The sequence below is a fragment of the Lithobates pipiens genome, unplaced genomic scaffold (assembly GCF_037356315.1).
Source record: "Lithobates pipiens isolate NorthernLeopardFrog02 unplaced genomic scaffold, aLitPip1_a1.2 Scaffold_18, whole genome shotgun sequence".
Taxonomy (NCBI): Eukaryota; Metazoa; Chordata; class Amphibia; order Anura; family Ranidae; genus Lithobates; species Lithobates pipiens.
The window spans coordinates 591915744-591942486 of NW_027507758.1; positions in this window are offsets into that span (position 1 = coordinate 591915744).

Consider the following 26743-nt stretch of genomic DNA (forward strand, 5'->3'; position numbering starts at 1 on the left):
GGTTCCCAAACGCCACTTTTTCTCATGGTAGGCTATTCCAGCTCTCTACTGGCATGTGGAAGGCAATATCCATGCCTCGCTGGATAGGACGGTCAGCGGTAAGGTGCATATTACCGCTGACTCATGGTCCAGCAGGCATGGACAGGGACGTTACCTATCTTTCACGGCGCATTGGGGGAATCTTCTGGCAGCTGGGAAGGATGCAGGACAAGGTGCAGTAGTGTTGGAGGTTGTTCCGCCATCACGCCTCCAAAATGCTACTACTGGTTGTGACACACCTCTCTTCTCCACCCCTCCTCTTCTTCTTCCTCCATGGCCTCTTCCTGTGCTTTGTCCTTGGAACCAGGGGTGCTCCATAGGCATTCAAGGGGCTGGCTACGCAAGTACGCAGGCAAAAAGATGCCAATGTGTGCTTGCGCTGGTGTGCTTGGGGGACAGGAGCCACACTGGGGCAGATATTCTGTCAGCTCTGCAGGGGCAGGCTGAGAGGTGGTTGATGCCATGCCAGCTTAAGCCAGAAATGGTGGTTTGCGACAAAGGCACCAACCTCCTCTCTGCCCTCCGACAGGGACAACTGACTCATGTGCCCTGTGTGGCTCACGTCCTTAACTTGGTTGTGCAGCGGTTCTTGGGCAGGTACCCGGGCTGACAGGATGTCCTGAGGCAGGCCAGGAAAGTCTGTGTTCATTTCTGCTGGTCATATAATGCCAGTGCTCGGCTGGCTGAGCTGCAAAAGGAATTGAACCTGCCCAAGAACCGCCTTATCTGTGACATGCCCACCAGGTGGAACTCAATGTTGGCCATGCTGCAGCAGCTACACACGCAGCAGAGGGCCATCAATGAGTACCTGTGCGACTACGGCACCAGGACCGGGTCAGGGGAGCTTGTTTTTTTTCCCTACGCCAGTGGGCCATGAACAGGGATGCATGCACTGTCCTGTCACCATTTGAGCAGGTCACAAGGATGGTGAGCAGTGACAGTGCATGCATCAGTGACACTGTACCTCTTATCCACCTGTTGGAGCACACGCTGCATGGAATAATGGACAGGGCACTTGAGGCAGAACAGAATCAGGAAGAGGAGGACTTCCTTGCCTCTCAAGGCCCCCTTTATCCAGACAGTGTTCCTGCTGTCCCGCCGATCACACAGGAAGAGGACGAGGAGGATTGTGTCAGCATGAAGGTGGAGCCTGGCACTCAGCATCAACAGCAGCAGTCTTGTAGGGATGATTTACAATCCCAAGATACCTGTGGACTTGTACGTGGCTGGGAGGAGGTGGCTGCGGATCATGTCATCCTTAGTGACCCAGAGGACTCCGGACCAAATGCTTCAGCTAACCTACGCTGCATGGCCTCCCTGATACTGCAAAATCTGCGGAAGGATTCTCGTATTCAGCGGATCAAGGAGAGGGATCATTACTGGCTGGCAACTCTCCTTGATCCACTGTACAAGGGTAAGGTTAGAGACCTTACCTTGCCATCGTAGAGGGAGCAGAGGATGAGACATCTCAAGGAGGCCTTGCAGAAAGGTCTGTGCAACGCATTCCCAGAGACTGGGAGGTTACAAATTTCTGGTCCTGGACAACGTGTTGCTGAGGCTTCGGTCAGTCACAGAAGGAGCAGTGGAGAAGGTAGCCATCTGACTGATGAGTTCAGACAATTTTTTAGTCCGCAGCCCCAAGGTGTTCCAGCAACCATTGCCAGCCTCTGATTTACATGGTGCAGGAATACCTAGGAGCAAGGTCAGACTTGGACACCTTTCCCACCAAAAATCCTCTGGGTTACTGGGTCTTGAGGATGGATCACTGGCCAGAGCTTGCACAGTTTGCAATTGAGCAACTGGCCTGTTCTGCATCCAGCGTTCTTTCGGAACGCACATTCAGTGCTGCCGGAGGCTTCGTGCCTAAGACCCAATTTTTCAGCCTCTGTTTAACAGGGGAGTGTATTTACAATTTTCGATGCAATACTTTGCAGCAGGGCTCATTCCTGTGCTCCAACTAGAGTATCTGTGAGGGGTTGCAGTGTCTTGGCACCAGTGCCTAAGGCTCAATTTTTAAGCCCCTGTTTAAAAGGGGCATGTAATTACAATTTTTGATGCAATATTTTTCAGGAGGGTTCGTTGCTGCGCTCAACTACAATATCTGTGAGTGGTTGCAGTTTTGTGGCACCAACACCAGTGCCTAAGGCCCAATTTGTCAGCCCCTGTTTAACAGGGGTGTGAAAATTACAATTTTTGATGCAATACTTTGCAGCAGGGCTCATTCCTGTGCTACAACTAGAGTATATGTGAGGGGTTGCAGTGTCTTGGCACCAGCACCACTGTCTAAGGCCTAGTTTTTCATCCCCTGTTTAACAGGTGCATGTAATTACAATTCTTGATATAATAGTTCACAGCAGGGCGTTCCAGCACCCACCAAGAGTCACTTTGAGGGCTTACAGTGTTGTGGCAACACCAACACCTTAGGCCCAAATTTCTGCAGAGAATATAGGGCAGGCCCCTACTTTCAAACATCCAACTTACAAACGTCTCCTACTTGCAAACGGAATGAGACAACAGGAAGTGAGATGAAAAAAGACGGACGGCAAAAAAATGATACAGGGGCGATAACCCTTCCCTATGTTTTCCAAAAAGCTTAAAAATAGATTTTTTGACTGGAGCTACACTTTAAAAATGTACCAGTTCAAAATTACAAACAGATTCTACTTATCCATATTGCCAGAACCAGACATTACATTAAAACAGCAAGCAGTTTTAAATGACTTTTTGTGCAGGGACTGTTCTAAACACGAGTAACACGTGCCACTTCACAGGCATACTATAGACACCCTCGGCATGATATTTAAAGGAGCCGGGTCCCCAGACCCTTTTTAGGACAATAACTTGCATATTAGCCTTTAAAATTAGCACTTTTGATTTCGAACGGTTCTAACGTTCGTTTTTCAGTCCGTTCGCAGGTTCACGGTGCGAACCGAATCGGGGGGTGTTTGGCTCATCCCTAATGATGTGTGTCCCTTGCCAAATGGGCTGAAAGTCCAGTGTATAAGCAAATACCCGAACAGGCAAAGTTTGGTCCAAACCTGTGTTCAGACTGAGCTGGAGCTCATTTCTATTGGAGATAAAACATAAAACAAATGAGATAAAACAAAAAATAACAGCATACAGCAGTTAAATATTCATTTAAAAATTTAAACCATGATTGTTTTATCATACACTTACATAAAACTCTAATAAAAAGTATCATCAGAGTTAAATTAATGAACACAGTTCAAATATATTTTACAGCTTAGTGAATCAACCCTACTACAAAGTAAAGCCTGCTGTATTATTAAGTCAATGTCTGCATTATTCCTTAGAGAAAAGGACATTAGTTACAAGAATAATCAGGGGGTGGGGGATTGTGCTGGGTGCCCAAGTGAATAAAAAAAAAAAAAATAAGTTTAAAAAAACGGTTGTAATATGAATATATGTACTTACAACTCTTAGCACTGCTCGCTAATGTCCACAAGAAGGTGAAAATTATCCATTGATTCATGATTTTTAAATGAATTCCAGCTGTTGATCGATGACTTGGATGAGACTACCCTAAAAGATAAACACTAGTTACATAGATGAAACAAGAAGAATGTTTATAGTGACATTGGGGGCCATGAAATAACCAATGGGTTCTGCGGGAAACCAGACAAACACGGGAAGTATTTCAGATATGAAGCTTCTACCAGAGGCTGTAGCACTTGAAGACTACAAGACTGGGTTCACACTGCCATATGGAGCTGCTCACAGCAGGGGTCCAGTGTGTTCCTGTTCATCGTTTCAGGTCCGATTTCAGTCTGAATTTTTGGCTGAATTCAGACCTGAAACAGACCAGAAGACATACAGGACTCCTGTGCAATTCGCTCCATCTCCTCCCTGGAGATGTGTGAACCAACTCCTTTGAGAGCCGGTCACAATCTCCTGACATGTTTTTTTTAAGCAATTGAGTCCCTTTAAAGAAAGCCTTGGGATGTTTTATTTTTTGCTGATCTAACACTATAGTACAAGTACACACAGGTTCCAGATATGTTGTAGTAACTGTAAAAATGATGTGATTAAAAAACAATTACTCCCTATGTTTTGAAGATGGGGCTAATATGTGGTTTAGCAAAAAGCAGCAGGGTAGGGCTGACACTATTCCTTGCCATTTCAGTCCAGAAAAGGTACTCTCTTTAGGCTTTTGTTGATCACTATTTAGTGTCTGAGATGCATATTAAGCCCTGCCCGGCATTTAGGCATTGATCCATCTGCTGGGGTGATCTAGCCTTGTTCATCCATTTGTCCTAGCATTGCTGTGTGGGTAACTGTTTGTGTGCATGTGTGTATGTATGGGCACTGTTGTGTGTATTTTTATGTCTGACAATGTTGTTAATCTTGATTTTATTTTTGGTGTTTGGAGGGTTTATGGCCATCTGGCCTTTTTTTCTGCTACTTTTTGCAATTCATTAAAGTTTTTCTAATTATTATATCCCGCAGATGATCTTCATTCGCAACTACTTTTTGGATGGTCACCCTTTGACTCCCTGTTGCTTTTTGGTTACATATGACCAGTTGTTGTGGTACCCCACCTAAACCACTTCCCACCCGGCCAATGCACATATACGGCCGGGTGGGAGCCGCCTACTCCTGATAGGACGTTCAGGAACGTCATTCAGGAGTAGCGGGATCGCGCGCGCGCGCGCCCGCGCAGCGGCGCGATCCCGATGCGCCCGTGTCACCCGGACACGGCGCATCTCAGATCGGCAGGAGGGCTCTGTGATTGGCCCTCCTGATCACATGACGGCCGTGTCCAATCACGGCCGTCATGTGATGTAAACAAACAGCCGGTTGCTAGGCAATCGGCTCCTCCTCTCCTCACACAGAAGTCATCGCTGTGGAGAGGAGAGCAGATCGCTGCAGCCGGCTGCTGATCAGTGAGTATGAGCTGCTTTTTACAGCTTTTTACTCACTGATCACCAGTCTAGTGTACACAGTAAACACACCACACAGTAAACACATCACACAGTATAAACACAATGTCCCCACACATGTCCCCAAAACATACATGTCCCCAAATAATAAAAACACATGTCCCTAATAATAAAAACATGTCCCCCACATATGTCCCACTAAAATCACATGTCCCAATGATTATCTGCACACATATGTACGTGATCACCTGCACACATATGTACATGATCATTTGCGTACATATGTCCGTGATCACACAAACCAATTATTATACACTTAACGGATTTTTTTTTACCAAAAACATGTAGCAGAATACATTTTGGCTTAAATTTATGACAAAATTTGATTTTATTGGATTTTTATTGAAGTAGAAAAAATAAAATATTGTTTTTTTTTTCCAAATTTCCGCTTTTTTGCGCTTATATCGCAAAAAAAAAAAACCGGAGTCGTGAATAAATACCACCAAAATAAAGCTCTATTTGTGCGAACAAAATGATAAAAATTTCATTTGGGTACAGTGTAGCATGACCGCGCAATTGTCACTGAAAGCGCTAGAGCGCTGAAAGCTAAAAATTGGGCTGGGAAGGAAGGGGGCGAAAGTGCCCTGTATTGTAGTGGTTAAGGGTGAGTCGGTGACTGGTCTGCTAGAAGCGGCATTATTTGACAATTACCCCATGGTGGGAACTTTGGCCCCCTCATTTTTATATTAATTTTATATTCCAAAAGAGGCTGTTCACTTAGCTTAGGTGAAGCTGTGCTAACTTCAGTCTATCATCAAATCACATGTAAGACAAAATCCTGTTATTTTATTTCAATTTTGCAAATTATTGGGTATTTTTTGCAAAGTAAATTTTCACCTAGCTTCACCTAATTTGCTGAGCTCGGAGAAAATTGACATTGCAAAATGGATGTGCTTTATTATTTTACTAAATCAACTCCTTTGTTTCATCAGCCACAACAGGAAATTAGGAGGTAATTCCTATTACTGGCAAATAGAAATGTATTATATTTATATATCTGTATGTTTTCCATTCTGTGATCATTATATTTCCCCTGAAACTTCAGTCGCCAAATAAGATTTTAGTCTACAAACGGCAGTATACCTCTATTTTATACTGTAACTGTCAAATTAAATTCAAGTATTAAAAAGTATTAACAATAACAATACTATTTTTTTTTTATTATGAAAATATACAGTATAGACATATTGTTTATATTTGTGGTATTTTTTGTAATTATGTAAATTGTTTATAGAGTTATAATCAGACTTGATCAACTTTGCCTTGGTTATCAATGATCTCTGATCATGAAAGGATTAAAGATGACTTTTATATAACACACACTTTTCCCCCTGAAAATAGAGGAAATATCATGGGTGCATTTTATATGCCAATATTTACCTGGCTGCCCCGGGGGGGGGGGGGGGGGGGAGCATTGCCGGATTACACAGATGGATCCCCTGTTTACTCAGTGCTCGGTCAGACACAGTCCTGCCTTCTGAACAGTCGGTCTTTCAATCTTATGAGCCATCCAGGAGGTGGGACTGTGTGTGACTGAGCGTTGAGTAAACAGAAGATCCATCTGTGCAATCCTGTAATGGCGAGGCTGCATATGGGCACTGATCAGGCTGCATTGATGGGCATTATCAAGGCTAAAGATGGGCACTACTCAGGCTGCATTGATGGGCAATGGCAAGCCTGCAGATCAGCACTGATAAAACTGGAATGATGGACAATGGCGAGGCTGCATTAATGGGCAACGGCAAAGCTGCAGTTGGGCATTGACCAGGCTGCAATGATGGGCAATGTCAAAGCTGCAGATGGGCACTGATCAGGCTGCATTGATGGGCAAAGGAGAGGCTGTAGAGGGGCATTGATTAGGCTGCAATTTTAGGCAATGGAGAGGCTACAGATGAAAAATGAAGAAGAAAAAAATTCTTAATTTTGCAAAGAATTGTGGGAAAAAATTAAAACTTCAAAAAACTCACTATTCCTCTTAGTAAATACGTTGGAATATCTGCTTTACAAAAAGGGGTCATTTGGGGGATGTTTTTACTTTCCTGGCTTGTTAGGATTTCAAGAAATGAGATAGGCCACCAGTACATCAGGTGTGATCAATTTTCAATGATTGGCACCATAGATTGTAAACTCTATAACTTTCACAAAGACCAAATAATATACATGGATTTTATTATATTTACCAAAATAAATTTTGGCCAAAATGTATGAAGAAAAATTACTAATTTGCTAAATTTTATAACTAGATTTTATAACAGAAACAACGAAAAATGCATTTTTTTACAGAATCTTTTTTTTTTTTTTCATTTATAGCTCAAAATTATTTTTAAAAACAGCGGTGATTAAATACCACCAAAAGAAAGCTCTGAAATACAAGCTGTACACCCACTACTTTACTCACTACTTTACATTGCAGCGAAGGGGTAAAGAGTGTACTCACTTTTGTGAGATACTGTACAAGAGCTGTTTTACCTACATAAATTATTGTGTGTGTGTGTGTGTGTATATATATATATATATATATATATATATATATCTCACAAAAGTGAGAACACCCCTCACCCCTCACATTTTTGTAAATATTTTATCATATCTTTTCATGTGACAACACTGAAGAAATGACACTTTTCTACAATGTAAGGGCCGGTTCATACTGCAGGCGAGGCGAGGCGACTCCGACTTGCCTCGCCGCGACCTGCCGCAACCTCAGCGGCAACTTGCAGATGACTTCTGTATAGAAGTCAATGCAAGTCGCCCCGAGGTCGCCCAAAAGTAGTACAGGAACCTTTTTTCTGAGTCGGAGCAACTCAAGTCGCTCCTCTCAGAACGGTTCCATTGTACAGAACGGGGGCGACTTGCGAGAGCGAGGCGAGTCGTGTCGCCTCGCATCGCCCGCTGTGTGAACCGGCTCTAAAGTAGTGAGTGTACAGCTTGTATAACAGTGTAAATTTGCTGTTCCCTCAAAATAACTAAACACACAGGCATTAATGTCTAAACCGCTGGCAAAAAAAAGCGAGTACACCCCTAAGTGAAAATGTCCAAATTGTGCCCAATTAGCCATTTTCCCTCTCTGGTGTCATGTGACTCGTTAGTGTTACAAGGTGAGAACCCACATCAAATTCACAATGGTGTGAACCCAGCCTTAATGTTTTCATTACTAATATTATCAATTTCTTTTTTGTGCAATCAAAGATAAAAAAGCTTACCCAAATAAAGCCCTTTTGGTTCCTTTGATTCCTGTGATAGTTTACTGTAATAAATGCACACTGCACTAACAGATTCTGTCAATAAATTACTATATATGTTTATTATACTACTTAAAGCGGAGGTCCACCCTAAAGTGGACCTTCCGCTCATTGGATTCCTCCCCCCCTCCGGCGCCACAATTGGCACCTTTCAGGGGGGAGGGGGGTGCAGGCACCTGTACAGTACAGGTATCTGCACCCACTTCCGGGATGGCTCTCTGCGGAAAGGGGCGTAGATTACGCCCCTTTCCGAAAGTCCCCCGCTGCCTGCTGGGAAACACAAAGATCTCCAGAGGCAGCGGGTCCATCCTTATTGCGCAGCGCGACTCGCGCATGCGCAGTAGGGAACCGGGAAATGAAGCAGAAAGGCTCCACTTCCTGATTCCCATACCCAAGATGGCGGCGGCAGCACCCGAGAGACGATCGAGAGATCGGCTTCAGGTGACGACATTGCGGGCGCGCTGGGCGGGTAAGTGTCACTATTTTAAAAGTCAGCTTCTGCAGTATTTGTAGCTGCTGGCTTTTAAAAAAAAAAAAAAAAACATGGACTCCCGGCGGACTCCCTCTTTAAAATGCAGTCCTGTACTTATTTATCAGGCAGGTACTCCATTGAAGGCAACCTTTGTACCTGAGACTGCTGTGTGTTAGAAATATCTTATTAATGGACAACGTTGTGTAAAAAAAAACCTAATATAATTATTTTAATTTTCTTTCCTGAATTTTCCAAAAATATGACATTTTCTAAAAGATTCACTATGCCTTTCAGAAAATTTCATTGGCGATAACTTTGTGGTAAAAAAATGCATTTAATTTTTCTAACTTTTAAAAATTGCAACTTCAAAAAACTCACCACAAGTCCTACTAAATACCTCAGACTGTCTACTTTCCAAAATTTGGTGGGCATTTGTAGTGTCTTGGACTTTTAGGCCCTCATGAATTGAGACAAGCAGTCAGTACATCAGGAATTAGTAATTTTCTAAATATATATATATATAGTGCCTTGAAAAGGTATTCATACCCCTTGAAATGTTCCACATTTTGTCACGTTACAACCAAAAATGTAAATGTAATTTATTGGGATACACATGAATATGATTTGATCTAAACCATTCCATTGTAGCTCTGGCTGTATGTTTAAGGTTATTGTCCTGCTGGAAGGTGAACCTCCATCCCAGGATGAAGTCTTTTGCAGATTCTAACAGGTTTTCTTCAAAGATTGCCCTGTATTTGTCTCCATCCATCTTTCCATTAACTCTGGCCAGATTCCCTGTCCCTTCTTCCTTCCCTTTCCTTCTTCCACATGTGTCCCCCACATGGCTTCTCGCAACTGCAAACCAGATTTCTTATGGCTTTTCTTTCAACAATGGGTTTCTTCTTGACACTCTTCCATAAAGGCCAGATATGTTGAGTGCACGACTAATAGTTGTCCTGTGGACAGATTTTCCCACCTGAGCTGTGGATCTCTGCAGCTCCTCCAGAGTTACCATGGGCCTCTTGCTGCTTCTCTAATTAAAGCTCTCCTTGCCCAGCCTTTCAGTATAGGTCAGTTATGGGTATCAAAGTGAATACAAACTGCACACCACACTTTTCAGATATGTATTTGTATAAAAAAATTCTGAAAACCTTTTATAATTTTCCTTCAAATTCACAATTATGTGTCACTTTGTGTTGGTCTATCACATACAATTCCAATAAAATACATGTTTTTGGTTGTAACATGACAACATGTGGAAAATTTCAAGAGGTATGAATACTTTTTCAAGGCACTGTAAGTGAGAGAGAACCAGGTAAAGTGGAAAGGAAATGAGGGTGGGTGGGGGGAGAAAGAAGGGAAGGGTTGAAGAAGGGTCAGATGAGGTAAGAACACCAGCAACATTGGGTTGAGTGCAACAATAATCAATAATTCACATTTAAACTTTATGTTGAACACTACATTTCAGGTGCTGCAGGCACTGTGACCACATGGTAAAAACTTTCCAGATTGCAAGTTATTTCTAGCAACAATGTTTTTCATTTCACAATGGAAATTGAGATCAGTAATAGTGTTAGCGATAGAGGGAGCTTTAGAGGTTTTCCACAGTCTGGAGATGTTTAATTTGGCAGCTAGTAGTAGGTGGATAACAACACACCGGGATTGAGAAGAATGTTGTTCTATGCCGATATGGAGCAGAGCTAGAGTGGGGTTTGGGTGCGAGGGTTTCCCTGAGATACAGGTTATCATAGTGAAAATTTGTTTCCAATAAGAACTTAGAAATCTACAAAACCACAGGATATGAGCAATAGAGCCTGTGCTACCACATTGTCTCCAGCAAGTTTGGGTGTGCCCAGGGTACATTTTAAATAGTCGGTAGGGTGTTAAATACCATCTATGAATGGTTTTCTGATAGGATTCCCAGTGGTTACTGTGACGAACGTGGGTGTCAGATTCCTGCCCTCCTCGCTAACTGGCGACAAAGGACTGGCCAACCTCACACCCCGCTATCACTTACGTAACAATGCCAGACTCAGCTGCACTCAGCACAAAGATTTTCCAGCTTGCGGGACCACAATCTAGGTGCGGGCAGCCTGAGAGCGATTGTCACTGGGCTAATTATGCAATTAACCCTTTAACTGCCACCACCCCCGTTTAAAAGACAGAGCCGGGGGGACTCGTAATTTAAGCCATACCAATTATAAGTTTAGAATAAACATCTGCAACACACACTGCCACCACAGACAGGTCTGCTCAGTAGCCTTAGTGCCCGTTCACACTACCGCGACTTGTCAGGCGACTTAGCCGCCTGACAAGTCGCGCTCCGTTCTGCACTATGGAACCGTTCTAATAGGAGCGACTCAAGTCGCTCCGACTTAGAAAAAGGTTCCTGTAGTATTTTCGGGGCGACTTCAGGCGACTTGCATTGACTTCTATACAGAAGTCATTTTGCAAGTCGCCGCTGAAGTCGTGTGCAGGTCGCGTCTGTGAGACGCGCTGCAAGTCGCGTCGCCCCTGTGTGAACGGGCACTTACTCTACCACAGTAGCGCCCTTTTAAGAGACAGGTTCGTTTATAGTTTGCATCAAGAGCTTTAAAGACAAGGTTAACACTTTTCAACATAAGGGTTTATTATGAAAAGGTCAAGGTTGGTGCGAATAAAACATTTACAGAAAAAGGATGTTTCAAAAAATAAAGACAATATACAGCCACAAAGAAATAAGGTAGAATTGAGAAGGAAGAATACTTGCAATTAATGTCCGAGAGTTGATCAGAGTTCGATCGATGAGCAAAGGTAATCGGTTCTCAAACTTGGCAGATGTTCTTGCTTGGATTGGTAAAAGGAGAACTGACCATTGCCTTGGCCTCTCCTCTTTTCTGTCAAATCAAAGGGGGTGTTGACAGCGACCAGTGACCAATCGTCTGGTCATCTTGTTTAGGGGTTGGTTGCTGGGAGGTGTCTACACTCATGACCCTGTCCCAGGTACACTTTGTGATACATATTCATATCTCTGCCTCTCTATTGTTTATAGACTGCAGATATCCATTTTAGTGATCAGCATGATATTTGCTTCAAAACAAGTCCACACATGACAGGTTTCCCATTTCAGGGTTACCTAGAAGGAGTAAGGGGCCCCAGTGGCTTCCCATATGACCTGACATAGGGGTGTCTAGACTTGAAATGTTAGAAATTATCTGAGGAAACCAAATATATCCATATTATGGCTGTGCTATGATGGCTTTGAAAGTTATAAAAAATGTTGAAGTTTCAAAACTTTACTAATCTGTCTGCAGTCTATGTAGTATGAGGAATTTACGACGGTATCTGTTGGTTCTCTGAATGGAGAAGGTGACAGTTTTACGACAGGCCGGAATATCTTGCCAGGCAACATGAGCCTTGTTTATTGACATAGCCTGGTTCTGTTTTCTCTGCCAAGATAACCTTTCTTTCCTTTTGAAGATTTTAAAAGCTTTGGAATTCCTAAGACAGGGAGGGGTAAGTTCAGATTCTTCTGTAAGTTTACAAGGTAGCCAAGCTGTCATGGCTGCGTTCCACACAAAATGGCAACTAGTTACATCTCCTGTCCTGGACGTGATATCATTACAGTTACTAAAATGGGATGCTTTAGAGGTTTCTCTGAATGCCCAGAGCCATTGGTTTTGGGTAATGGGAGTATTTAGTTCCTCAACCCATTTATTAAGGGTATTGATTTAAGGGCAGGGTTGGGAGATTCCAAGGTTAGAGTACATCAGGTAAATACCTATTTTAGTGCAAGGGGAGGTATTGAAGTACAGGAAGGTTTGTTCAGGGATATACACAATAGGAAGTAGTTCAGAGGTATTAAGGTAATGGGAAATTCTTGCATAAGTAAAGGCCTCTGAACTAGGAAGGTCAAATTCCTCTTGAATATCTTTAAACTGTTTTATTGTTCTATTTTTGAACAGGTCACCTACGTTTGTGATGCCAGAAAATAGCCACTAGGAAATATTTAAGTCTGGGATACAGAGAGATATAGCTGTAAGTGGTAGTGGTAGTGGTATCTTCCTGAAAGGTGCACTTGGAGGGTATGTGGTAAAAAACTTTTTTTATGCAAGTAGGGAGTTTAGAAAAGCAGGATTGGCATTACATAAATGAGGAGAGTGGTTTGTTGCAGATAATAGAAGGCAGTCCATCAAAAGTGGTTGATTGTGAGAGAAGGGCTTCCATAATTGACCATATCTTATCAGGGGTTGGGTGTCACAAATAATAGCATTGGTCCAAGACTGAGGCATAGTAATAATTACTAATATAAGGTAGCCCCACTCCACCTTCCTTGTGGGATATGGTTAAAATATAGCTATCACATCTGGGCAGTTTGGAGTTCCATACAAATTTGGTCAGCTGACTCTGAATCGAAGTTAGGAGGGATTGGGGGATAGGGATAATCAGCGTATGAAACAGATAGAGCTTGGGTAGTATAATCATTTTAAAGGTGTCTATGTGACCAAGTGTGGAGAGGCAAACACAATGTAATGATTTTAAGCGGGAGGGTAACTTACCCTAAAAAAGCATGGTAGTTCAGGTCAAGTATTTGGTTTGGTTTTCAGGCAAGATGTATGTGCGATATGAATCTACTAGCCCATGTAAAGGGAAATATGGCCTTCAGCTGGGTAGAAAGTTGGGGCTGGATTTGAATGGGGAGAATCAGGGATTTAATGGTATTAAGTTTGTAGTACGATACAGAGCTAAACTGGTAGAGGGAAGCTTCTACCCTGTAAGAAGGGGTGAGGCACACTACCTTTTATTTTCACACAAGGTTGTGTTTGGCACATCCTTGAATATACTGTATAGTATGTCATCTCCCTCTTCTAATTGTGAGCTATTTCTACCTGCTTCAATCAGTGGGGTCCCATGAGGATATGGAACTATTGCTGACCCAAGCTTAATTTTTTAATCTTTTGCACTTAAAGCCTGTTGATCTCTTCAATCTTAGAATATGCACTCCAACCTACTTGGACTCCACACCCGATTTAAGACAATACTACATTTATGTCCATTTAGATTTTGGCTTATTTGGTCTTAATACATGCACCTGAGGGTTACTCCCCCATGGACCGGTAGGCTATCTCTGAGATCATTGACCTCTCCTTCCATAAACATTGAGCACATTATACTGCATCCATTTTAGATATGTTTTTAACTACTTGAGACTTGCTTATATTCAATTTTGTTGGGCCTGATGAAGCGACTGATCCGCAAAACACGTTGACCTTCTCAGAAGATTTATTGCGCTTATCTTCGTAATGTATTATACAGATAGCAATATGTGGTTTTATATTGTATGAAATAAAAGACCAAACTTTTTTTAGACAATTTGCATGATATTAGAAAATTTACTTTTTGCGTGTTAGTTGTGAACACGGGGGTATATTTAAAGTCCCAAATACCTGTTGTCCCTTTGCTACTATATTGGGATGATACCCTTGTGTTCACATATTTTGATTTTGTGGTCAGTACCATTGTGGGAGATACCTGATATAGGGAGGGAGAGGGAGGGGGGGGGATTTCCCTTGACCTCTCCCCCCCCCCCCTTTTTTATAGAGAGTTCTGAGGGTGATTGATTCTTGCACCATCTTATCACTATTTCCCAGTATATGCAGCCACTTGTGCCCAGTATATGCAGCCACTTGTGCCCAGTCCTATTTTGAAGCCTATTAGAGCCTCCGGCTCTAATCAGGTGGTTCACAAAGTACCACCCCCTCCCGCCCCGCCATAGGAATCCATGTGTCCTGAAAGGGGCCAGGCGCACGGATGGGGGGGGGGGGGCGGCACCCATGCGCCCAAAATGCACGGGCCGCCACTGACAATAAGTAAAGGTAAATATCTTTTACCACTTATCTACCAAGGTACATTTAAAAATGGCATGGTAGAACAGTAGGTAAATCAAGCTGTGAGCTTGGTGGTGGCTTTAGGAGCAAGTGAAGGGCTTTCCAATAAAAGGGATCTAGAGCTGCTAAATCACTTCTATGGGGCTCTGAAAGTGACCACATGTTCCCTGATTTCCTTCCTGTGACTAATGACCCTGGAAGCACAACATGTATTACGTCACTTTCGGGGTCACAGCTCAGCAAGTGTGTGGCCAGGGATACAGCTAGAACCTCAGTGCCTCCATAATATATATTCCATCTGTCCATGCTTGTTCACCCCCTTGTGATAGCAATAAAGTTTCAAAAATAAATTGAAAAAAAAATTATATCAAATAAATAAAATATAAAAGACATGTTTGGCATTATTATTATAATACAAGATTTATATAGTGTCAACAACACTGGGGCAGACAGTACAGTTACAATACAATTCAATACAGGAGGAATCGGATGGCCCTGCTTGTTAGAACTTACAATCTAGAAGGGAGAGTCAAGTGATACAAAGGATAATAACTGTGGGGGATGATCTGATAGAGAAAATTAAAGTACATATGTTAGGTGTGGGCAGGATAGGATTCTCTGAAGAGGAGGGTTTATAAGAATTGTCTAAAATTAGAAGATAATCAGACAGATTGGGGTAGGGAGTTCCATAGGATGGGAGAGGCTCGGGAGAAGTCCTGGAGGTGAGTATGGGAGGAGGGGACGAGGGAGCTAGAGAGCAGGAGGTCTTTGGAGGAGCAAAGAGAATGAGTAGGTTTTTTATTTAGAGGTTAGGTTAGTGATGTAGCTGTGGTCAAAGTTTTGGATGGCTTTGTAAGTTGTTTTGAATTTAATTTGTTGGGAGGGTAGGTTGAGTGAAAGCCAGTGGAGGGATTGACAGAGAGGGGTAGCAGACACAGAGCGATTGGTAAGGTGGATGGGTCTGGCAGCAACATTCATGATGGACTGAAGGGAGGATAGCCAATGTAAAGGTTAGCTAATAAGGATGGAGTTGCAGGAGTCGAGGCGAGAGATGACAGGGAGTGAACTAGGAGCTTTGTGGTGGCATTGGTTAGGAAGGGGCATATTTTGGAGATGTTGCGGAGGTTGAGGTGGCAAGATTTGGACAGTGATCGGATGTGGGGCCTAAAGGATAGATCAAGGTCCAGGATTACAGCTAAAACCATGGCACGCGGGGGGATGGGTTGATGCTTGTGCTATCGATCTTGACAGAGAGATCAGGGAAGGGGCATGTGAAGGAGGAAAAATGATGAGCTTCGTTATGGATAGATTGAGTTTAAAGAAGTGGGGTGACATCCAGGATGATTTGTAGCGGTACCCCCTCTAGGGGCTGCTGAATGTAGTGGTCTGTCTGTCACCCTGTCCAGCCAGGCACACACTCCTTACTCGCACAGAGACGTGAAAGCAATCCTTGCACTTGTTTTGTATGTCTTATTGAGGGGAATTTAACTTGGATGGGGGATAACAAACTTATGAGATGCCCAAGTAATCAACAGTCAAAGTTGGGACTACTTTATACACCACAGTATATACACTCTCCTCTTCTCCTCCTGCACTTTCTCACTTGCAGATTGTCACTCCTCACTTCTCCGACACATCACTTGCTGCATTTCCTGGACTAGCTAGCACTGTGGGTTTGACACTGGCCATGGGTCCCTATGGTGTAGCAAAATAGAAAGTTCCAGTGCTAGCTGTCCATGTGGCTACTGCTCCCAGCACCACCTCTTTAGGCCCTGCCAGCCCTCCAGGCTGCAGCTGCCCCTTTCCCCTGCCCGTGCCACCACCATCCTCCAGACTGGCTCTGCACCCATCCCTGACTGCTGCATCTCAGTCCTCTCAGACGTGCCTCCCAGTCCTCCCAACAACACTCACCAGCCCTCCTAGCTGCCTCTGTGGAACTCCTGGAGACTTGCCTGGCAGTGTTCTCCCGCTGTCCTCTCTTGGTCCTCCTGTGCCTCTTGGTCAGAACACCTCTGTGGGTTTTAAGAGGGTCCGTCCACACCCAAGCTCAGGCCCAACGTCACCCCCTCCCCCAGACCGGGGAGCTCCCTCAAAGGCCCCGACAGCCTAAACACTCCATGTCCATCTTCCACTCGATCAACTCCTCCCCAGATGGGCTGAACCTGGGTATTTAAGGAGGCCTGTCCCCTGCCAATCCAGATTGGGGATTGGTCAGGGCTCCTCAGAATACCCCAGGTGACTTCACCTCCCTTCTCCACCTCTCTTTCCAGAAAGCACTAGAAGATTCTGAAAAGAAGTGAGAGGTCCTAGTGTCACCACCTATCACCCAGGTCTATTATAGGTCACTCACAATACAGATCACAAAAAACACATCCAGGCTTGGCTGCCAGCAAATTTACCTACTCTCAAAAAAAACTGTACTATCCTTCTAGCATGCTAGAGGGTGCTTCAGATTATATCTGTTAGTACATTTGTGATAGGTGAGGAGACTAAAGGAGTGAGCTGATGGGTAGAGAGATACATTTGAGTGTCATTGGTGTATAGATGGTATTGGAAGCAATGGGAGGCAATTAGCTGACCCAGGGTGGAGGTATAGATCGAGAATAGAAGAGGACCAAGAACAGAACCTTGACGGATCCCAACAGAGAAAGGAAGAGGAGAGGAGAAAATGGGTGGGGGCACATCATATTAGTAATATGGCAGGTGGTCCAGTGTTCTGGTAGTCCCAAGGAGTCTCAGTGATATCCACAGGTGTAACTCTATGGCAGCATATTCTGAAGTGGTCGACAGATGGATTAACCACTTCAGCCCAGGACCATTTTGCTGGTCAAAGACCAGACCACTTTTTGCGATTCAGCACTGCGTCGCTTTAACTGACAATTGTGCGGTCGTGCGATGTGGCTCCCAAACAAAATTGACGTCCTTTTTTTCCCCACAAATAGAACTTTTTTTATTTGGTGGTATTTGATCACCCCTGAGGTTTTTATTTTTTGCGCTATAAACAAAAATAGAGTGACAATTTTGAAAAAAACACATTATTTTTTACTTTTTGCTATAATAAATATCCCCCAAAAATATATAAAAAATTTTTTTTTTCCCTCAGTTTAGACCGATACATATTCTTCTACATATTTTTGGTAAAAACAATCACTATAAGCGATTATTGGTTGGTTTGCACAAAAGTTATAGCGTTTACAAAATAGGGGATAGTTTTATGGCATTTTTTCACATTTGAAAGTTTATTGAAGAAATTGAGATATAAAACAAATGAAGCAAAACAACAATGTGTAAATCACATATGGTACAGAATTCGTCATTGAAGCATTGAATCAAAAAAAGGCAGGGATATACCAAGTTCTCCCGTGGGCTGGAGTCCTTAGTGCTACAGTGTATGCAGAAAACAAAAATCAGGCCGAGTTTGTTGCCCAACCCGGACCTATCCCACAGCCCAGCTCTTAAAATTCACTTTTTACACATGCAGGTTAGGAAAGAAATGAAAAAGAAACGTGAGGGGGGGAAGAGAGAGAAAAAGATAAGGGAAGGTGGGGGAGGAATTTATGTAAGGGCGGGTGAAAAGGACGTCTCAGAACAGGGAACCACCCGCATCCCCAGGGTGAATGTTTAGTTCCCGTTGGTATCAGCAGGTCCAGTGGGAAAGTGAATAATTAGTGCATCAGATCTAGGTAATCTCGAGAGTATCTAAAGGCAAACCATGGAGACCAAGTTGCATGAAAACGGTCCACTTCCTCCTCAGCCTGAGCCCTAGTATCCTCCATCTCGCAGATGTAAGCTACTTTTAGTAGCCAGTCTTTCGTGGTGGGGACTTGGGGTGACTTCCATAATATTGGTATTATAGATTTGGCTGCATTCAAAAGGTGTCTGGTGAGCGAATTTTTATATTTCCTGAACGAGGAGTTTGAAATATGCAGTAAGCAGCAAGCCGCATCAAGTGTAAGTTTGGTCTCCGTAATTTTGCGTATCAGCCTTATCACTCTGTCCCAGAACACGCTAATGCGGTCGCATTGCCACCAGATGTGAATTAAAGTTCCCCTATCCCCACCACAACGCCAGCACGCCTCTGAGGTCTGTGGGTACCATGTATGCAGTTTCGCCGGTGTTGCATACCAGTGCGTTAAAATTTTATATGCGGTTTCCTGCATCCTGGTACTCAAAGAACATTTATGGGCTAAGGTACAAGCTCGGCTCCATTGAGCATCTGTGATTGTCACTCCCAGGTCGTCCGACCACTTCTGTCTCAAACTGCCTGTGTCTGGAACCTTCTTATTGGTCAACCATTTGTAGGCTACCAAGGTCGTCCGTGGCACCCATTCTCCTTTCAAACACAATGCTTCTATCTCTGTGTGTTCCCTGGAAAAGTCTCTACTGCTGGTGCCCGTGGATACATAGTCCCTTACCTGGAAATATGTCCACCAGGACAGGGTGGGAATTTTGCCCACCTCCTTTAAGTTGGTCAAGTCCCTTATTTGTCGGTTAAGGAAACAGTGACCCGCTAAAAGCGGCTGTCCCCTCTCCCCAGAGAACAGGGAATAGTTACCCATTCCCGGAGGGAAATCAGGATTCCCCCATAAAGGTGTCAAGGGGCTCAAAGGGGATGTGAACGTGTTGTTCGACTTCTGTTTCGTGAGTTGGTGTAGTATGCGCAGTGTGGTGCCCACTGTCGGGTGGTCCTTTGTTTTATTTGGTAGCCTAGCGAAGGGAATCCAGGGGGAGAATCGCAGGGGAGTCGGGCTAAGCGCTTGTTCGATTAATATCCAGTCCTTGACCTCTGCATGGCAGTGCCAATCAACCACTCGTGCCACGTGAGTTTTATGGCATTTTTATTAATAATTTTTTTTATTAGTAATGGCGGCGATCAGTGATTTTTATTGTGACTGCTACATTATGGCGGACACATCGGACATTTTTGACACATTTTTGGGACCATTGTCATTTATACAGCCATCACTGCTATACAAATGCAGTGATTCCTGTGTAAATGACACTGGCAGTGAAGGGGTTAACCAGTGGGTGGCAGTGTAGGGGTTAAGTGTTCCTAGGGGTGTGTTACTAACTGTTGGGGGCTGGGCTTTCTTTTAGTGAACACTAATCTCTGCTCCAATAACACAGAGCAGAGATCAGTGTCACTTGTTGCTAGGCAGAATGGGGAGATGCTGTTTACAACGGCATCTCCCAGTTCAGCCACCCGTGAGACGATCACGGGTACGCCCACAGCGATGGAGTCCACGGGACCCGGGACCGGACTCACGGGGGTCCCGACCAGCACGCAAGCACGCCAATATGCCTGCCCATGCCATTCTGTCGACGTACATCGGCATGCGCTGGTCGGGAAGTGGTTAAAGATGAAGATGATTCTTCAAGCAAAGAGATGTTTCTTAAAGAACCAATTAGCTGTTCCGAAACGCGTCGCATGTTGATGATATCACTTCCAGTTTGCTGTCCATGCTGGTTGTTGGTCCCTTCCCGTTGACGTCAATTCCTGTATTCGGCCTAGCTGTCTTCCCAGTAACCAGGAGAGTTGTGGCTTCCATCTTCCGGTCACTTCAGAATATGCTGCCATATAATTACACCTCCGGATATTCCTGAGACTCCTTGGGACTACCAGAATGCCGAACCACCTGCCATATTACTAATATGATGTGCTCCTACCCATCCACCCTTTTGTAAGTGTTTTTAACCCTTTTGCGAAATATAAAGTTTTACTTCTGCACTAAGAGGCACCTTTTTTTTCTTTTAATTTTACTTCCAGAGTTTGCTTCTCTCTTCAAGTGCTGCCAGAAGTGCATGAAGACCCTCTTCTATTTCTACATAGACTGATATCTGCTTTGTTATTTGCTTGGTCTGTTATCTGCTTGGTCTGTTATCTGCTTGGTCTGTTACTCAGAGCACCCACTTTGATCTGTGTGTCTGCTTGGTCTGTTATCTGCTTGGTCTGTTATCTGCTTTGTCTGTTATCTGCTTGGTCTGTTATCTGCTTGGTCTGTTACTCAGAGCACCCACTTTGATCTGTGTGTGTAAAATAAAATACTCTGCTGTCAGATTTTTTTTAAAAAATGAATGCCAGCTTTACTTTTATTTACACAGCAGACACTACGTGTGGACCTCATCTGAAATGGACTGTCTTTAACAAGTATACACATTACCCAATAGTACAAAAAAAAAAAGTTTGAGACCATAAATAAAAACTTAGATCAAAATATACATTTGAGTTGCTACTGTCAGTAGAAACAGCACAACATAAATGAATGAAATAAGTAATTGTAGGTGAGTGCGTCAATTTAAATACTAAACAAATTGTCTGATTAGTGTCTTGTTCATCTACTGAAGATACATATGGAGGATCATCTGATTTACAAAGAATGATCTGGATTCCTAAACTACGTGATCAGACAGAGTGTACAGAAAAATATTTAGGAGAACCAAAGAGTACTGAATCAGCAATTCCTGTAATGTGATCATTCCAAATAAAGTTGTTTTATTATTAGCATTGTTATTAAAATTGTTATTCTTATAATTACTATTATTATTATAATTATTAGTAGTATACTGCAAGTATTATTATTATTATTATTATCGTTATTAGTGTTATTAGTATTATTATTATAATTGTTATTAGTATTTTACTGTAAGTGTAATTAGTATTATTATTATTAGTAGTGTTATTAGTAGTATACTGCAAGTATTATTATTATCGTTATTAGTGTTATTAGTATTATTAGTATTATTATCATTATTAGTATTATTAGTGATTTTAGTATTATACTGTAAGTGTTATTATTATTATTATTATCATTATTAGTGTTATTAGTATTATTATTAATGTTATTAGTAGTATATTGTAAGTATTATTACTGTTATTAGTATTATACTGTAAGTGTTATTAATATAATTATTAGTATTATTTGTGTTATTAGTATTATACTGTAAGTGTTATTAGTATTATTATTATTATTATCATTATTAGTATTATTAGTGTTATTAGTATTATACTGTAAGTATTAATTATCCTTATTAGTGTTATTAATATTATTATTATCATTATTACTATTATTAGTGTTTTTAGTATTATACTGTAAGTGTTATTAGTATTATTATTATTAGTGTTATTAGTATTACTATTATCATTATTAGTATTATACTGTAAGTGTTATTAGTATTATTATTATCATTATTAGTATTATACTGTGTTATTAGTATTATTATTAGTGTTATTACTAGTATACTGTAAGTATTATTATTAGTATTATTAGTATTACTATTATCATTATTAGTATAGCGGCCGTTTACCACGTGATCGCTCCGTCAAATGACGGAGTGATCACTTGTAAACAAACCGGCGTCATGTTATGACGCCGGTTCCTCCCTCCCCCTCTCTGTACTGATCGGAACAGCGGAGGGGGAAGAGATCGGTGTCAGCAGCGATGTGGGCTGCATCTGCAGTACCCACATTGCTGCTCACCGAAAATTAACCCCTCAATTCCCTGCAAATACTCTGCAATACCCTGCCATTACCCTGCAATACTCTGCAATACCCTGCATTACTCTGCATTACTCTGCAATACTCTGCATTACTCTGCAATACTCTGCAATACTCTGCAATACTCTGCAATACTCTGCATTACTCTGCAATACTCTGCATTACTCTGCATTACTCGGCATTACTCGGCATTACTCTGCATTACTCTGCAATACCCTGCATTACTCTACAATACCCTGCAATACCCTGCAATACCCTGCAATACTCTGCAATACTCTGCAATACTCTGCATTACTCTGCATTACTCTGCAATACACTGCAATACTTTGCAATACTCTGCAATACTCTGCATTACTCTGCATTACTCTGCAATACCCTGCAATACCCTGCATTACTCTGCAATACCCTGCAATACTCTGCAACACTCTGCAACACTCTGCAACACCATGCAACGCTCTGCAACACCCGCCAATACCCTGCAACACTCTTCAATGCTCTGCAACACTCTGTAATGCTCTGCAACACCCACCAATACCCTGCAACACTCTGCAATGCTCTGCAACATCCGCCAATACCGTGCAACACTCTGCAATGCTCTGCAACACCCTCCAATATCCTGCAATGCTCTGCAACGCGATACTCTGAAACGCCATACTCTGAGATACCCAGCCATAGTCGGTGATACCCTGCAATACCCAGCCATAGACACCCCCTCCCCCCCGCCCACCGCCCTCCGGTGCTTCTACCGACTCGCCAATACGATCAAATCCAGAATCTTTTTTTTTTCAGGCTTCCCAGCTTAGAGGTGAGATGCGGGGTCTTATTGACCCCAAGATTTCACTGTAAAGAGGACCTGTCATGCCATATTCCTATTACAAGGGATGTTTACATTCCTTGTAATAGGAATAAAAGTGATCAAAAAATTTATTTTTGGGGAAAAAAATGTCAAACTAAAATAAAGTAAAATGAACAATAAAATATATATATATTTTTTAAAGCGCCCCTGTCCCCATGTGCTCGCATGCAGAAGCAAACGCATACGTAAGTCCCGCCCACATATGAAAACGGTGTTCAAACCACACATGTGAGGTATCGCTGTGAACGTTGGAGCGAGAGCAATAATTCTAGCCCTAGACCTCCTCTGTAACTCAAAACATATAACCAGTAAAAAAAAAATTTAATCGTCGCCTATGGGGATTTTTAAGTAGCGACGTTTGGCGCCATTCCACGAGCCTGTGCAATTTTGAAGAGTGACATGTTAGGTATCGATTTACTCAGTGTAACTTCATCTTTCACATTATGCAAAAATTGGGCTAACTTTACTGTGTTTTTTTTTTTTTTTTTTTAAGCACAAAACAGTTTTTTTTCCAAAAAAAAGCATTCGAAAAATTGCTGCACAAATACAGTGTAAGATAAAAAGTTGCAACGACCACCATTGTATTCTCCAGGGTGTTTGCTAAAAAAACATATATAATGTATTGGGATTCTATGTAATTTTCTAGCAAATAAATGATGATTTTTACATGTAGGAGAGAAATGTCAGAATTGTCCTGGGTGCTCCAGAACGCCTGATGGCGCTCCATGCATGTTGGGCCTCTGTATGTGGCCACACTGTGTAAAAGTCTCACACATGTGGTATCACCGTACTCGGGAGTAATAGCAGAATGTGTTTTGGGGTGTAATCTGTGGTATGCATATGCTGTGTGAGAAATAAACTGATAATATGACAATTTTGTGAAAAAAAAAAAAAAAGTAAAAAAAATCTTGATATTGCAAAGAATTGTGGGAAAAAATGACAACTTCAAAAAACTCATCATGCCTCTTACTAAATACCTTGGAATGTCTTCTTTTCCAAAAAGGGGTCATTTGGGGGGTATTTGTACTTTTCTGGCATGTTAGGGTCTCAAGAATTGAAATAGGCCGTCAGTACTTCAGGTGTGATCAATTTTCAGATATTGGCACCATAGCTTGTGGACTCTATAACTTTCACAAAGACCAAATAATATCCACCAATTTGTACTTATTTTTACCAAAGATATGTAGTGGTATAAATTTTGGCCAAAATTTATGAAGAAAAAATTACTAATCTGCTAAATTTTATAACAGAAACGAAGAAAAATTCATTTTTTTACAGAATTTTCTGTATTTTTTCTTTTATAGCACAAAAAAAAAAACCCAGCGGTGATTAAATACCACCAAAAGAAAGCTCTATTTGTGTGAAAAAAAGGACAAAAATGTCATATAGGTCCTGTGTTGGTCTGGTTATTAAGGGTGTTTAAGTGCCCAGTGGTCAAGTGGTTAATATCATTATTAGTGTTATTAGTATTATTATTCTCATTATTAATATTATTAGTGTTTTTAGTATTATACTCTAAGTGTTATTAGTATTATTATCATTATTAGTATTATAATATTATACTGTTAGCCCTTGTACACACGGTCGGATATTCCGATGTATATAAATTAGTGCAGCGCTTAACCACTTTCAGACCGGACCATTTTGCTGGTAAATGACCAGAGGTCTTTTTACAATTTGGCACTGCGCTGCTTTAACTGGTAATTGCGCGGTCATGCAATGTTGTACCCAAACAAAATTTGCGTCCTTTTCTTCCCACAAATAGAGCTTTCTTTTGATGGTATTTGATTGCCTCTGCGATTTTTATTTTTTGCGATATAAACGTAAAAAGACCGCAAATTTTGAAAAAAATGATATTTTCTAATTTTTGTTATTAGAAAAATCCAATAAACTAAATTTTAGTCATACATTTAGGCCAAAATGTATTCAGCCACATGTCTTTGGTAAAAAAAAAGTCAATAATTGTATATTTATTGGTTTGCGCAAAAGTTGTCACATCTACAAACTAAGGTACGTTTTCTGGAATTTACGCAGCTTTTAGTTTACGACTGCCTATCTCATTTCTTGAGGTGCTAAAATGGCAGGGCAGTACAAAACCCCCCCAAATGACCCCATTTTGGAAAGTAGACACCCTAAGGAAATTGATAAGTGGCATGTTGAGCCCATTGAATATTTTATTTTTTTGCCTCAAGCGATTGAATAATGACAAAAAATAAATTTTTTTTTTTTTTTTTACACAAAGTTGTCACTAAATGATATATTGCTCACACATGCTATGGGCATATGTGAAATGACACCCCAAAATAAATTCTGCTGCTTCTCCTGAGTACGGGGATACCACATATGTGGGACTTTTTGGGAGCCTAGCCGCGTACGGGGCCCCGAAAACCAAGCACCGCCTTCAGGCTTTCTAAGGGCGTAAATTTTTGATTTCACTTCTCACTACCTATTACAGTTTTGAAGGCCATAAAATGCCAAGATGGCACAAAACCCCCACAAATGACCCCATTTTAGAAAGTAGACACCCCAAGCTATTTGCTGAGAGTCATTTTGAGTCCATGGAATATTTTATATTTTGCCACAAGTTGCGGGAAAATGACAAACTTTAATTTTTTTTTTTTTTTTTTTTCACAAAGTTGTCACTAAATGATATATTGCTCACACATGCTATGGGCATATGTGAAATGACACCCCAAAATAAATTCTGCTGCTTCTCCTGAGTACGGGGATACCACATATGTGGGACTTTTTGGGAGCCTAGCCGCGTACGGGGCCCCGAAAACCAAGAACCGCCTTCAGGTTTTCTAAGGGCGTAAATATTTGACTTCACTCCTCACTACCTATTACAGTTTTGAAGGCCATAAAATGCCAAGATGGCACAAAACCCCCACAAATGACCCCATTTTAGAAAGTAGACACCCCAAGCTATTTGCTGAGAGGCATGTTGAGTCCATGGAATATTTTATATTTTGCCACAAGTTGCGGGAAAATTACAAACTTTTTTTTTTTTTTTTTTTTTCACAAAGTTGTCACTAAATGATATATTGCTCACGCATGCCATGGGCATATGTGAAATGACACCCCAAAATAAATTCTGCTGCTTCTCCTGAGTACGGGGATACCACATATGTGGGACTTTTTGGGAGCCTAGCCGCATACGGGGCCCCGAAAACCAAGCACCGCCTTCAGGCTTTCTAAGGGCGTTACAGTTTTGAAGGCCATAAAATGCCAAGATGGCACAAACCCCCCCCCAAATGACCCCATTTTGGAAAGTAGACACCCCTAAATTTAGGGGTACACTAGTGAGACTAGGTAATAAATTGCGGGTGCCCTGAAACTATAAAAAAAATAACTAACCAACCAGCGTCACCTGTAACAGTTATATGGTGATCACTGGTGAAAGGGTTAACTAGGGGGCAATCAGGGGGCTTTATGCGGTAGTATATGGGGGTCCCTGGCGCTATAAAAAGCTGCGGCGAACCTAAATACCTACCTGCCTAACTAGCGTCACCTGTGACACTAATACAGTGATCAGAAAAACGATCGCTTATTAGGCTGGGTTCACACTGGAGCGATGTGGGAATGCCACGAATGCGCGGCGGGTTCCCGCATCACATGCCTCCCGGCGGCAGTTCACACTGCCCTATGCGAACTGCTGGGAGTGTCAGTGAAATGTTAATGACACCCCCAGATCAGTTCGCATATCGCAGTGCGATCTGCAAACTCGGATCGCATGGTGTGAACACCCATGCGATCCGATTCTGCTGCGGACCAAAAAAAGGGTCCCGTGCGAGTTTGCGGCGGGTGCGAC